Here is a 13,698-nt window from a genome sequence, read left to right on the forward strand (position 1 = left end):
CTGAGCTAGGTACACAAGATGGGAGGGAACATAATCAGGACAGCTGGCCCAGCTGGCCAACAGGGTATTCCATACCATGTGACGTCATGCTCAGTATATGAATGGTAGGCGTGTTCCAGGAAGTAGAGATCGCTACTTGGTTATCGGTCAGTGCGGGTGGTGAGCAATTGCATTGTGCATCACTCATTTTGTATATTCTATCATTATTATTTTCCCTTTTCTGTTCTATTAAACTGTCTTTATCTCAACCCATGAGTTTTTCTCACTCTTACCCTTCCGATTCTCTCCCCGTCCCACTGTGTGGTGGGGAGTGAGTGAGCAGCTGCGTGGTATTTGGCTGCCTGCCAGGTTAAACCACGACAGTTATTTTAAATGTTCTCTGACCAGACTTAATGGATGTGGATTTTGTAGTTACACCTGATTTACAGCTATGGTGATTTTTGTCTACATTAGGGCTCCCAGTGTTGCTACCAACACTGTAGATACAGCATCTTTGCAGTGGTAGAATTACTTTGAATAGGGGAAGAAGTCAGAAAGAGAAGACAGGCAGGGTCTTCTGCTGCTATTATTTCTACAGTATCCAAGCATCCATATTAGAGTAAGTCAAACACCTTGACTTACTTTTCATTGATATCAATATCTCTAATTCATATTGACGTTTAGGCTAGGATTTTCAAAGGAGCTTGAAGTACCTATATAAGCTTAATTTGGTTTGTACTGCTGATATCTTAGACACCATTAAGAATCTCATTATGACTTCTTACAAACACCAAGGGAGAAAGTTTCTGTTTTTCAGAAAGGTTAAGTTAGGATTTCATAAATATAATTAATAACTCAGAGCCCAAGTATCCCTCACATTACAACTAACATACTTGTTAATGACATTCAGCCAGTAACAGTATAGGTAGTGGAATGAATAGGAAGTTTGAAGAGGAAGTGTGTAAAATAGACTGAAGACAGTGTGATGTTGATGGTAATCATTATGTTTCTTTTCAGAGAAGATGAAGAACTCTCTGCTCCCAGCTATCTTTTTATTTGCAACAGGTGAGTTTTCATTTGCTGCATAACTTACTACCGTTTATAAATAGTAAAAATTCTTAACATTACTCAAAGTTAAGGCTGTATTACCAAAATCATGACCGAATTAAGTTCTCTGGGCAGGAGAAACAACAACCAGTAACATTTTTTCCTATGTCTTGTTAAATGATTCCTTTTTATTGCCCAGATTCCTGCAACTGCATAAGCTGGGATTTTCCAATTTGCAAGCAGCTTCCAGGTGGGAAAATATTTCTCACGTAATACCTACTTAATCGCAAAAATGAACGTCATTGTTGAAGGAAACCTGCCAGCTGAAATTATTTCGGTGCGAAATATTGGCGGGGGGCTTTTTGGCGTGCAGAAGCTGCGAATTTCTGACCCAGCACTCGCCCCAGGGCTGCAGGCGCAGGGTCCAGCGCCGTGCCTGGTGCCGAGGGGCCGCCTAGCGGCCCCCGAGCGCGGGCGCGCTGCGGGCTCGCCCACACCGCCGCCAGCGCGGGGCCTCCCCGCCGCTCCCGCTCCCTTCTCGTCAAAGCTGCTGAGACCACCTCGCATTGGCTGCAAACATTAGGCAAAGAGATTTTATCTGAAAAGAAACGTTTGCAGATTTCTGAGCGGAAAAACCGCCCAAGACATCATAGACATGTCTGTATGATGGTAGAGCATTTACTGCTATATAGAGGTAGTCAACAAGCTGTGAATAAATCCTATATAGTGTACAGTCTCTGGACAAATTACCATGATTTCAAAAGACAATAAAATCTGTAATGTTTATGTGTGACAATATTATTTATGCTTTAGATTTAATTCATAAATTACTGCTAATGGCAAAAAGGAGCAGTCCAACACATTTCAATAGATGGTATTACACAGCAGCTGGTGGTCATCTGATGTACTTCATGCTGAATTTATTGTAGGCAGAAATATCCTACTTGCTAAGAGCCACAGCAGGGAAGACAGGTTTTTGAGTACACAGTGGCACTGGATGAGACCTCATCAGGAGGACTATATTTTTCTGAAATTAGCCATGGATAATTTTCTAGTCCTTGCTATTAGCCCATCAGACTAAATTCTACTAAAGCATTACTAAGAACACCAGGTAAACGAGAAGAAAACAAAAAAGTTCTAGAGTGAAAAAATTAAGCACTTTTTTTTTTTTTGGGGGGGGGATTATTTTGGTTTGATTTGTTTGGGTTTTTTAAGAAGAAACTGTATTGTGATGTCTTTAGAACAGGGAACGTTTTTTTTCTTTGCTTGCATAGCTCTTAGACCATGGTATTGGTACAAGACCAGTATTATTTTAGGGCTTGGAAGAACTAATAATACACATGTTCTTTAAGGGGAAGCGCTACATTAAAACCAAAAAGGAATAGGATAAAATTGAATGTGCATGTGGACACTAATACCCAAAAATAGGACAAGTGAAAAACCAGTGTGTAACGTTCATTATGTTCAGCTGGAAAATGTAACATAGGACTTGAGCATATTGGCGGCAGGGTGGTGTGTTGGTTGAGCTAATAGATTATTTCCACACATAAAATCTACAATTTTTGCTTTGTCTGTTCTAATACTGTCTCATAGAGAAAGCCGGGGGGGGAGGGGGTGTAAGATCAAGAGTATGAGGAACAATACAACCCCCTACTCTTCTATAAGCAGAGACAGCTCTGCAACACTGTGGTCACCACTTGCATCTCAGTTAATAGAAATGATTTGGGGAAGAAGTTAGTAGAAGAGTGAAAATGTTTCCTCCTCATCTCTCAGTCTCTCATCAGTCTCTCCAGAACTGTTATTTCAAATAGTTTCAGGAGCAGTATGTTACAAACATATTGACATAAAGTGTTACAGCAGTTCCAAAAAGGTTTTGTTTTCAGGTTTTTCTTTAAAGCAAACAAAAAAAAAAGAAACACCAAGTAAATGAAAGGCTTAATTCAGAGTAAAAGAGGAGAAGAATGTGAGAGCAGTTGCTGCTTTCCTCAATTGTTAGAGCACCATGTCCATGGTGCAGGTGGCCAAGATTTGGTTTGGTGGTCAGACTAGGAAAGCAAAGAATTCAATAATTATTCACATTGCCGTAGAAACAAGGAAGACCTGATCTCCACCCTCCCAAAAGGAAGCTGCACACACCTAAACTGATGCAGCATAACTTCATTAGAAAAGCACATTTCCTTTGGTAGAAAGGCGTCATGGGGTGGGGGTCTTAAAGTCTGAGCTACACTCATCTGACACTTTTTGGTCCAAGCCAGTTTTAACTTAAATATACAGCTACTATCTGAATGATGAAAGGAATACCAAGGATACTCTGTAACTCAGATTATAGGAAGAAATAGCTCTGAATGAGGAAAAGAGGAGGACTGACCTTTTATCTCATAACATAGGTTATGAAATACCATAACCATGCTGTAACACCAACTCCAGAGATACACATATTTACTTATCAAATAGCAAAACATTTCTTATTCAAGATTGATAGGCCTATTGGTAACTTGTTAAACCTATTAGATATAAAGAACACATTATTCTACTCATGAAGAAAAATTCATTTTTATCTCCTTAAGTATCCTGTACCTGTTGAGATCCTTATCTACTTTTCTGAAGAGAAAAAAAAAATTCTGTGTCTTTTTTTAAAAGTGTGGGTGGTACTTTGAGACAAAGAATTAAGTGAGGATCTAACCTGTACCTGGCTGCCAGTACCCAGTGCTCCAAATACTATTAATTATACTGTATTCTTAAAATGGTAAGTCTAAAAGTCATTTCAGAAAATGAAAAGCTGTCATTGCTGTTCAGCATGATTCCTACCTGCCCGAGTTTTGTTCCGATGTATTTCATCACATTGTAGGTTGTTACACAATACTGGTCAAAATCTTTCCTCACATCTCATCAATACCTATTGATTTGGTAAGAGCTGCACCTTCCAAAGCACGAGGAGGATGAAAGATTGGCAAGCACACACAGTGCTGAGCAGAAACTTAGGTTAGGTTAAGCAGGCAAAGCCTACTGTCTAATTTGAGGAAGAGTGGCTTACCACTTCCTAGGCTCATGAGGGATGATTGGCAAAGCTCCTTAGGACCAGAATGGGAGAACCTCGGCGGTAGCAACTGTGAGTACCTGTCTTCCACAGATTCATTCAACTTTGACCAGCCTGAGACCCCCATTTTCCCTCCCAGTTTTAAAGAAAAGGTAATAGAGCAACTGTGTAAGTTAGTAGCTACATTACAGAGAAAGGAAATCAGCTCTTTAAACCCGTAGTTTTCTTCACTACCCACTGGAGAACATGGGAATGATTTTGCAACAACCCTTCCTCTCCCAGTAAATCATACTTATCTGAGAAACAATGATTTCTTCTTTCTATAATTTGCAAGATTCATTATACATCTTTCCATGCTTCCAACACATCTGTTTAAAACACTATTGCCAAAGATCAACTTAATCAATTACTTTTATTTGCATCTATTGACTTGCATTGATATTCAACACTAAAGCATTCAAAGCAAAAAGCAAAAAAAAAAAACACCCACAACTGCTTTTTATTGTACATTATATATTATGTTATGCCATGTATCCAAGGAGTTGTCAGATGTGGCACATAAGAAAAAAAGATTTTTAAGTATTTTGTTGCAATTCTGAATTATCAAGTGTCATGGTTTACCCCCAGTCAGCAACTAAGCACCACACAGCCACTCGCTCACTCCCCCATGGTGTGATGGGGGAGAGAATCAGAAGGGTAAAAGTGAGAAAAACTCATGTGTTGAGATAAAGACAGTTTAATAGGGAAAGCAAAAGCCGCGCACACAAGCAAAGCAAACCAGGGAATTCATTCACTACTTCCCATCGGCAGGCAGGTGTTCAGCCATCTCCAGGAAAGCAGGGCTCCATCATGCGTAACAGTTACTTGGGAAGACAAATGCCATCACTCTAAACGTCCCCCCCTTCCTTCTTCTTCCCCCAGCTTTATATACTGAGCATGACGTCATATGGTATGGAATATCCCTTTAGCCAGTTTGGGTCAGCTGTCCTGGCTATGCTCCCTCCTGGCTTCTTGTGCATCTGGCAGAGCATGGGAAGCTGAAAAGTCCTTCACTAGGGTAAGCACTACTTCGCAACAACTACAACATCAGTGTGTTATCAACATTATTCTCATACTAAATCCAAAACACAGCACTATACCAGCTACGAGGAAGAAAATTAATTCTATCCCAGCCGAAACCAGGACATCAAGTATTGGTTTAATAGATGGAATGAACTTGTAGGGTTAATCTCAAACTGATACCTTAAAATATGGGTATCTTCAGCTGCTCCTTTTTTTGAGAAAGCTAAAACAAAGCAGCTAGGTAAAATGTAGATAGGCAGATTAAATCAACATTTGCCCGTTGGTTTGTAAAAAAAAAAAAAAAAAAAAAAAAGCAGCTGGTTGCTGTCTCAGTACCTGCATTACAAAAGGGATTTTCCTCATTTTATATCTACATATTTGGGACCTCCCGTGAGACTAAGGGTATGTTTAGAAAGAGAACTGAGATCAGAAGACATGATCTTTGCCATGAGGCCATGTCATGGGGTACATAGGGTACAACACTGTATGCTGTTGGCAAATTCTAATACTCGTTGCTGATTATTTTGCCATATAACACACCACTATGCAAAAGAGCTGTGGTTAGGAGCATCTCCTAAAGCTAAGGAAACATCACTACACTGGGAAATTCCCCAGGGTGATCTTCTGCACATTGCAGAGGAGCAAAGCAACCACCTCAGGGCTGTGGTTACTCCCTCCATCACCTTCAATATTTTCCCACTGGAGGTAGCAGCAGGTGCTGACTTGCAATAAGCACCAAACCCCACTGCATTTGCTGTCTTGCCTCTTGGGTCTTCCCGGAGTCCTGATTTCTTGCAAGGGGAGAAGCACCTGTGAAACAGCTCTGCTTCTATAGAGATGCTATCAGCTGAAGTATCTGTAAGCTAGTCACTTTTAGAGTCCCCAGCCAAACTCAGACTGTGCTGTTCCTAAGTGTGGTGGGTTGACCCTGGCTGGACGCCAGGTGCCCACCAAGCCGCTCTATCACTCCCCCTCCTCAACTGGACAGGGGGAGAAAAAAATACGACAAAAGGCTCATGGGTCGAGATAAGGACAGGGAGAGATCACTCAGCAATTACCATCGACTCAGGGAAATTAATTTAATTTATTGCCAATCAAATCAGAGTAGGGTAATGAGAAAATAAAACCAAATCTTAAAACACCTTCCCCCCACCCCTCCCTTCTTCCCGGGCTCAACTTCACTCCCGATTTTCTCTACCTCCTTCCCTCCCCGAGCAGCGCAGGGGGACGGGGAATGGGGGTTGCAGTCAGTTCATCACACATTGTCTCTGCTGCTCCTTCCTCCTCACACTCTTCCCCTGCTCCAGCATGGGGTCCCTCCCACAGGAGACAGTCCTCCACAAACTTCTCCAACATGGGTCCTTCCCAAGCGCTGCAGTTCTTCATGAACTGCTCCAGTGTGGGTCCTTTCCACGGGGTGCAGTCCTTCAGGAACAGACTGCTCCAGCGTGGGTCCCCCATGGGGTCACAAGTCCTGCCAGAAAACCTGCTCCAGCGTGGGCTCCTCTCTCCATGGGGTCACAGGTCCTGCCAGGAGCCCACTCCAGCGTGGGCTTCCCACGGGGTCACAGCTTCCTCCGGGCACATCCACCTGTTCCGGCATGGGGTCCTCCATGGGCTGCAGGTGGATATCTGCTCCACCATTAACCTCCATGGGCTGCAGGGGGACAACCTGCTTCACCATGGTCTTCACCACGGGCTGCAGGGGAATCTCTGCTCTGGCGCCTGGAGCACCTCCTCCCCCTCCTTCTTCACTGACCTTGGTGTCTGCAGAGTTGTTTCTCTCACATATTCTCACTCCTCTCTTCTGGCTGCTGTTGTGCAGCAGTTTTTCCCCCTTCTTAAATATGTTATCACAGAGGCGCTACCACCGTCGCTGATTGGCTCAGCTTTGGCCAGCGGCAGGTCCATCTTGGAGCCGGCTGGCATTGTCTCTATCACACATAGGGGAATGTTGGAGAAAGTTAGCCAGACTAGGCCGCGGTGGGAAAATTCTGAGTCATGCTGAGAAGGGAGAAAAGAAAGTCATGCTGACCTTGCTCTGTGCAGATAAGCAACTTTGAGAAAGTACAGTATAAGAAAAACAGGATGGAACCCGGACCACGTAGCAGTAACCGAAAGTAGGAGGAATATGATAATGTAATTTTTAGAGCTAAGCCAATGATTGTGAGACAAGTATGCATAAGGTAGAACTTAGTGTATAAATATGTGTAGGGTTTTACAATAAAGTTGAAGCTGGCCTTATCACTCACATTGAGTCGACTGCCTGCCTTCCCTCGCTCGTCGCAAGTGGCGCCCAAACAGGGACCCCCCATCCCTGTTTTCCACCGGACAGCGAGATCGGAGAAGCACTGGTAGCAGCGACCAGGGAGCAGAAGATCAGTAGACGCTGTCGCGGCGTGCCTGATCCGTGCTTGAACCCAGGATAATTAAGAAGGGGTTCGCCGTCCGATAGAAGCCTACCCGTGGGAAAAGGCTGCAAACGACCGGATAATTAAGAGGGTCAGGAGAAGCGCGCAATGGAAGTAGAGGTAGCCTTCGATATTTTAAAATGCTTTTTAGAAGAGCGGGGAGTAAGCCAATTAAAAGACCTGGCTGGGTTAATTGCGTTAGGGAAAGCGAAAGGGTTTTTTAAAGACCCTGAAAGTATGTTTGAAGTAGACGAGTGGCGTTCTTATGGAGATTGTTTGTGGGATCTAGTAATTGATGATGATAAATCAGCAAGAAAATTAATGAAATCTTGGAGAGATGTTATTAATTGCATAAAAAGATATAAAACTGAAAGGCGAATAGCTACAGCCGCCTCCGATCGGCTTGAGCAGTCCGATCCTGCCGCTGGACGTCTCACAGCAGGGGGTGACTACTTTTCACCTCCGCCTTCGGGAATTCCTGTTCCCGTTGTTCGCCGACCCTCTCGTCCCCCTCCTGATCCACCGACAGAAAGGGCTTGTCCCTCCGCACTGCCGGGGGAAAGGGAGGGGGAGGGTCCAAGTGAAAATGAGAGGGTAGACGGTAGCGGACAGGAGACTGCTCAAGCTGAAAGTCTTCTAAAGGCCTCACCCCCCCCACCCCCCCCACCCCTCACCCCCCCACCCCCACCCCCCCCCACCCCCCCCCCACCCCCCCCCGTCCCAAGCTCATCAACAGCCGCGTTTAGTGCGGGTTAGTTGGGACAAAATAGCACGAGAAGCTGTTGAACAAAAAGATTTTGATTTATTAGATCAAATTAGCCCTCAAGCCTTCCCGGTAATCTACCAGGTAGATAACGCGGGGGCTATGACTGGGGTGCATCAGGCCCTAGATTGGAAAATATTAAATCAATTGCGAAACACAGTTAATGTGCAAGGCAAATGCTAAACTATATCTGGGGTAGCGGAATGCTATGTCCAGAAGATATTAAGAACATAATGAGGCTTATTTTGAAGCAATCACAACAATTACTTTGGCAAGCTCACTGGCAAAGACTTTGTGAAATATCTGCGCGCTCGCCCCGAGCCCCAAATGATCGTTTAGCTGGAGTAACTGTAGAACAACTAATGGGTATAGGTCCTTTTGCCTCTGTAGAAATGCAGATGCAAACTGGCCCAGACGTGTTGTTAGAATCTATGAAATTAGCACGAGAAGCCTTGCAGAAAGTTAAAACTACACCAGCTCCTCCCTCATATATGTCAATTAAACAAGGAAGAGAGGAGCCTTTTGCATCTTTTGTAGATAGAGTCACAGACGCTATTGACCACGCAGATATGGCAGATTTTATGAAAGGACCTTTGCTGAGACAGTGTGTATTAGAGACTTGTAATACTTATACGAAGGGCATCCTTGTCACCTTACCCTTAGACGCCACCATAGAAGTCATGTTAGAGCGAATGAGTAGAGTTCCTGTAGGAGCTCAAGCCATGTTAGTTGAAACAACCAGAGAACTAGGGGAAAAATTAGTCAAGGCGCAGGGACAGGCGTTTGCAGCTCTTGCCCCACTGAAGCCTCCGGATGCCCACCAAAGTAAGACGACTGGCCGACGAGAGTATAAGTGCTTCCGATGTGGCTACCCAGGACATCTGCGTCGACAATGTCGGGAGCTGCCAGAACTGTCAAATGAATAATCATAATACTACGGTCTGCCGGCATTCGGGAAACGGGAAACCGAGCGCCAAGAGCCGCAGCGCGCCGACACCAATCGCGGCTCCGGTCACCTTCAGGCCAACGGCAGCCCCCAACCAAACGACAGTGCAGAGATACCAGACGCCATTGCCCAGCTTCGACCAGCAACCCAACTTCGACCAGCAACCAGGGGGAGCCTCGGACTGGATCTGGCAACAGCAGTAGATGTCACGCTAATTGACGACCGGCCGCGAAAAATTGCTACAGGAATTAAAGGGCCCATAGTTATCAATGGACAATCTCATGGAGCGTTGTTGTTGGGGCGATCATCCAGTGGTCTCCAAGGACTTTTTATATTACCAGGACTTATCGATTGTGATTCAAAAACTCAGTACCCACATCGTTGACCGAGCAGTGGATCGTATTGACCCTGACTTACCTGTGGACTTAACCGTTTTGCTCGGCCCCACACATTTTATTGGTGCACTCACGCAGTGCAAAAAGAAAAAGGGGGAGACTGTGAGAGTATTAGAATGGATATTTACCGGAATGCAACCAAAGACTACAATTCAAGATAACGACACGTTTGATTGGAATGTGCTAGATTGAATTTATAGCTGTTACTGCTGTTTAGCTATTAATTCGCAGGCTCTTTTGCTTGCCATGGGGCTTGCTTGCCTTAATGTGTATTAGAGTCTTGTGCTCATTAGTGGCTGCTTTTTTGCTCTCGCTGCTTGCTGTACTGCTGCACTGCTTATCGTCTTACTGTGCTGTGCCTGGGAACATTCTGATAACAGCAATGGGGATGCGCCTGGGCCGGCAGATGGCCAGGGCATCGCTGCTGCTTCTGTGCTGCTGTGCTGGACAGGCTGGAACTGCAGCGTGAACTCGAATCGAAGGGACTGTGACCTGTGGCTGAGTCCATGCGGGACAGGACGCCCCGAGGCGTCTGTGACTGTGGATAAGCCCATGCCCAAGCAGCAGGAACCACCTGAACCAACGGAGGACAAACTTTACAAGAAGCAGCGCAAGTGCAGCAGTGACCCGACCTGAGCCGGCTTTGGTGCCCAGTAACTCCACGCAACGCACCACCTCTGCTGACCTGAGTGACCACCATAACAGATGGAGCCCAAAGTCATGGACTAAATGAATGCAGTGGACATTTTGTATACATTTATGGATATTTTATGGACATTTTACAGGGGATTGTGCGGGCCTGTCCTACGTGTAGCCACCATGGGCCTGGTCTCGGAATCGGCGTGAATCCCAGGGGACTCGAGGCCAGAGAATTGTGGCAAGTGGATGTGACTCACGTTGCTGACTTTGGCAGACTGAGATATATACATGTTACGATTGACACCTATAGCAAATTTATATGGGCCACGGCACAAACAGGAGAACGAGCACTCCACGTAATGCGACATTTGACTAGTTGTTTTGCAGTTATGGGAGTGCCACAAACGATAAAAACTGACAATGGCCCTGCATACACAAGCGCCAAAGTGAAACGTTTTTTCCAAACATGGGGAGTGCGACATACTGCTGGTATTCCGCCCTCACCCACGGGACAAGCTATCATTGAAAGGGCGCATCAAACGCTGAAACAATATTTGCAAAAATTTAGGGAAATCTCTGATGTACAAGAAAGACTTGTTAAGACTCTTTTTGTGCTAAATCATTTATGTATTTTTGCAGATCAGAAAGAGCCACCAGCATGGGTGCATGGTTATCCTAAAGAAAATAAGGATGACAAGCCAGTTTTCGTTATGTATAGAGATCCAGCAACCGGACTGTGGAAAGGTCCAGCAGAAGTGAAGTATATGGGTAGAGGTTATATGTGTGTACTTACTCCCACAGGGCCGAAGTGGATTCCGCGCCGCTGGACCAAAGCTGCTGTTGCTGATGATGATCAATGCAGCTCTGTCTGTACTGATCCCAGCGATGCCGTTGCCCAGCCGTGCGAACTTATGGGTGGCGTGGGCGAATAAAACTGGGACGACAGACTTTTGCCTGAGTTCAGCTACGGCAACTGAGCCCTTTAAAACATGTCTGATAGGCTTTCCTGAAATTATTGCCAGAGATTTTGATAATTGGACGTCTGTAACAGTTAATTGTATAAATGTTACTGTAGCAAATTGCTCGGTACAACTAATAAGAGCCCTAAATCACACTCTCCCTTGGGACCCCCAAGAAATTGACCTTTTGGGGTCAGAAAAAATTGGAAATGCAACTGATAATGTTACTACTCAGACATGTTTTGTGTTTGGCAGCTTTAGCCGCTTTGCCGCACAGGCCCAGACCTTTCAGTCATTGATCGGCATAAGCAGCCGCACTGATGATAACAACCCTTTTGTTAATACCACCGGTTGGACTGTTGTTTCACCTTTTACGAAAGGATTCGAAATAGGCCAATATTGTGGGAATTATAACGCTTCCAAAACATTCAGTGCCTATGGACGGAGTATGAAGGGAACCAATAACTCTTTGTGGAACAATGATATGGCCAAAGCTCTTCCCCCCGGATATTTTTTGATCTGTGGGGATCGAGCATGGCCTGGCATTCCAAAGAACGCCTTTGGAGGGCCTTGTTATGTAGGTAAATTAACTCTGCTCACAGTTAGCCGACAAAGTTGGCTCAATATAACTACAGTAGCGACAAATTGACACAAAAGGTCTATACATCAATTGCAGGCAGATTGTAACGACAATATAGAATTATGGTCAACCACAGCCAATGTATTTGCTTCCCTAGTGCCTAACATAGGCACTGCGCAAGCGCTGGCTTGGTATTTTATTAACAATTATAGTTATAGTAAAAATAGCATATCACTGTATTTTAAATAATGTTGTAAAAATGAACCACAATGTATTGGTGGTCCAAAAAGAAAAAGGGGGAAATGTTGGAGAAAGTTAGCCAGACTAGGCCGCGGTGGGAAAATTCTGAGTCATGCTGACAAGGGAGAAAAGAAAGTTATGCTGACCTTGCTCTGTGCAGATAAGCAACTTTGAGAAAGTACAGTATAAGAAAAACAGGATGGAACCCGGACCACATAGCAGTAACCGAAAGTAGGAGGAATATGATAATGTAATTTTTAGAGCTAAGCCAATGATTGTGAGACAAGTATGCATAAGGTAGAACTTAGTGTATAAATATGTGTAGGGTTTTACAATAAAGTTGAAGCTGGCCTTATCACTCACATTGAGTCGACTGCCTGCCTTCCCTCGCTCGTCGCAGGGGAAGCTTCTAGCATCTTCTCACAGAAGCCACCCCATAGCCCTCCTGCTACCAAAAGCTTGCCATGCAAACCCAATACAATGATACTCCTTGTACTCACAACTTTCTTTGTTCCTTGATATATGAGTCTTGGAAAAGCCACCTGCTATTTATGTGTTAATCACATGATTGGTGTTCCAAGCTCATATGCATTGATGCTCACCATGTCACTCTGTTCCTTTGTGGGTTTCCAGAGAACAGATTGGAACTAGAGAAGTTCTTGGCCCAGTTACGGCTTAGGCCTTTACCTCCTTTGGAGCCTGAACCAAACTACCACTAGTTTGGTCAAGGAGTTGAGTGCATCCGTCACAGAAGCCATTAAGAAATTCTGGAAATTTTTCTACAATTCATGATTATAGGTACTCTTGACGTTTTGATTTTGCCTTTCAGATTCACTGAGAATAGCACCTGCTTAGAAAAAGGGTCCTCCTGAAATCAGTAGAAACATTCACAAAAGAAAAGCAAGAGGAACAACCCTATTCTGTTGATACCATAAAGATTTAGCAATTATTTATCTCCAGTCTTTTTGAACTCTTTCAGTGTTCAGTATTCTGAGCCAAGTCTTTTTTTATAAAACACATCTGACAAATAATTACCAAAGCTTTCCTGCTTCTCTTGTATTTATAAGATCTGCATGTTCCCCATTTTAGGGAAGTGCTTGACACCATCTAACATAAATGCTCATCAGATCACAAACCAATTGATGATAAAATGGGACCTGCCTGCAACTCCTACACAATATGAGCTGAGATACAGAGAGGCACTCACAGAATCCACTCTGTAGATGCTGGTAAGTACTTCCAGATGACAATCGCTTAAGAAAATGAGGTGCCTTACTATCAGCTCAGCAGTACATAGCACGTATGGCAAGATGTAAACAGGATGCTACTGGAGAGCATACATAACTCGGATAGCAAGGAGGCACAGCATGCAGACAATTTGTAGGCAAATCTCACAAAGGTCTCTTGGTTTTGTTCGGACAGATCCTAAGCTGTTTGAGAGAGAAGGATTAATAGTTTTATACAGAAAAAACAGAACAGTATGTCAGCTGGTTCATTAACCAGTCAATGAGACACTACAACCATCAGCAACGCAAAAGCTGAAGAGGATATCAGAAATGCTATACAAACTCAAGTCCTGATTACACTTTAAGTGATAGACCATATTACTCTCTTTTCTGGCATCGTTAAATTTTCAAACT

The 13,698-nt window shown here is 44.2% G+C and overlaps 1 pseudogene; it reads left to right on the forward strand.

Moving 5' to 3' along the window:
* The first annotated feature begins 4,074 nt into the window (after nt 1-4,074).
* Nucleotides 4,075-13,698, forward strand: part of LOC142075046 (interleukin-6 receptor subunit beta-like) — a 40,370-nt pseudogene continuing 30,746 nt past the window's right edge.

This window comes from Calonectris borealis, chromosome W (assembly GCF_964195595.1).
Source record: "Calonectris borealis chromosome W, bCalBor7.hap1.2, whole genome shotgun sequence".
NCBI classification, from domain to species: domain Eukaryota; kingdom Metazoa; phylum Chordata; class Aves; order Procellariiformes; family Procellariidae; genus Calonectris; species Calonectris borealis.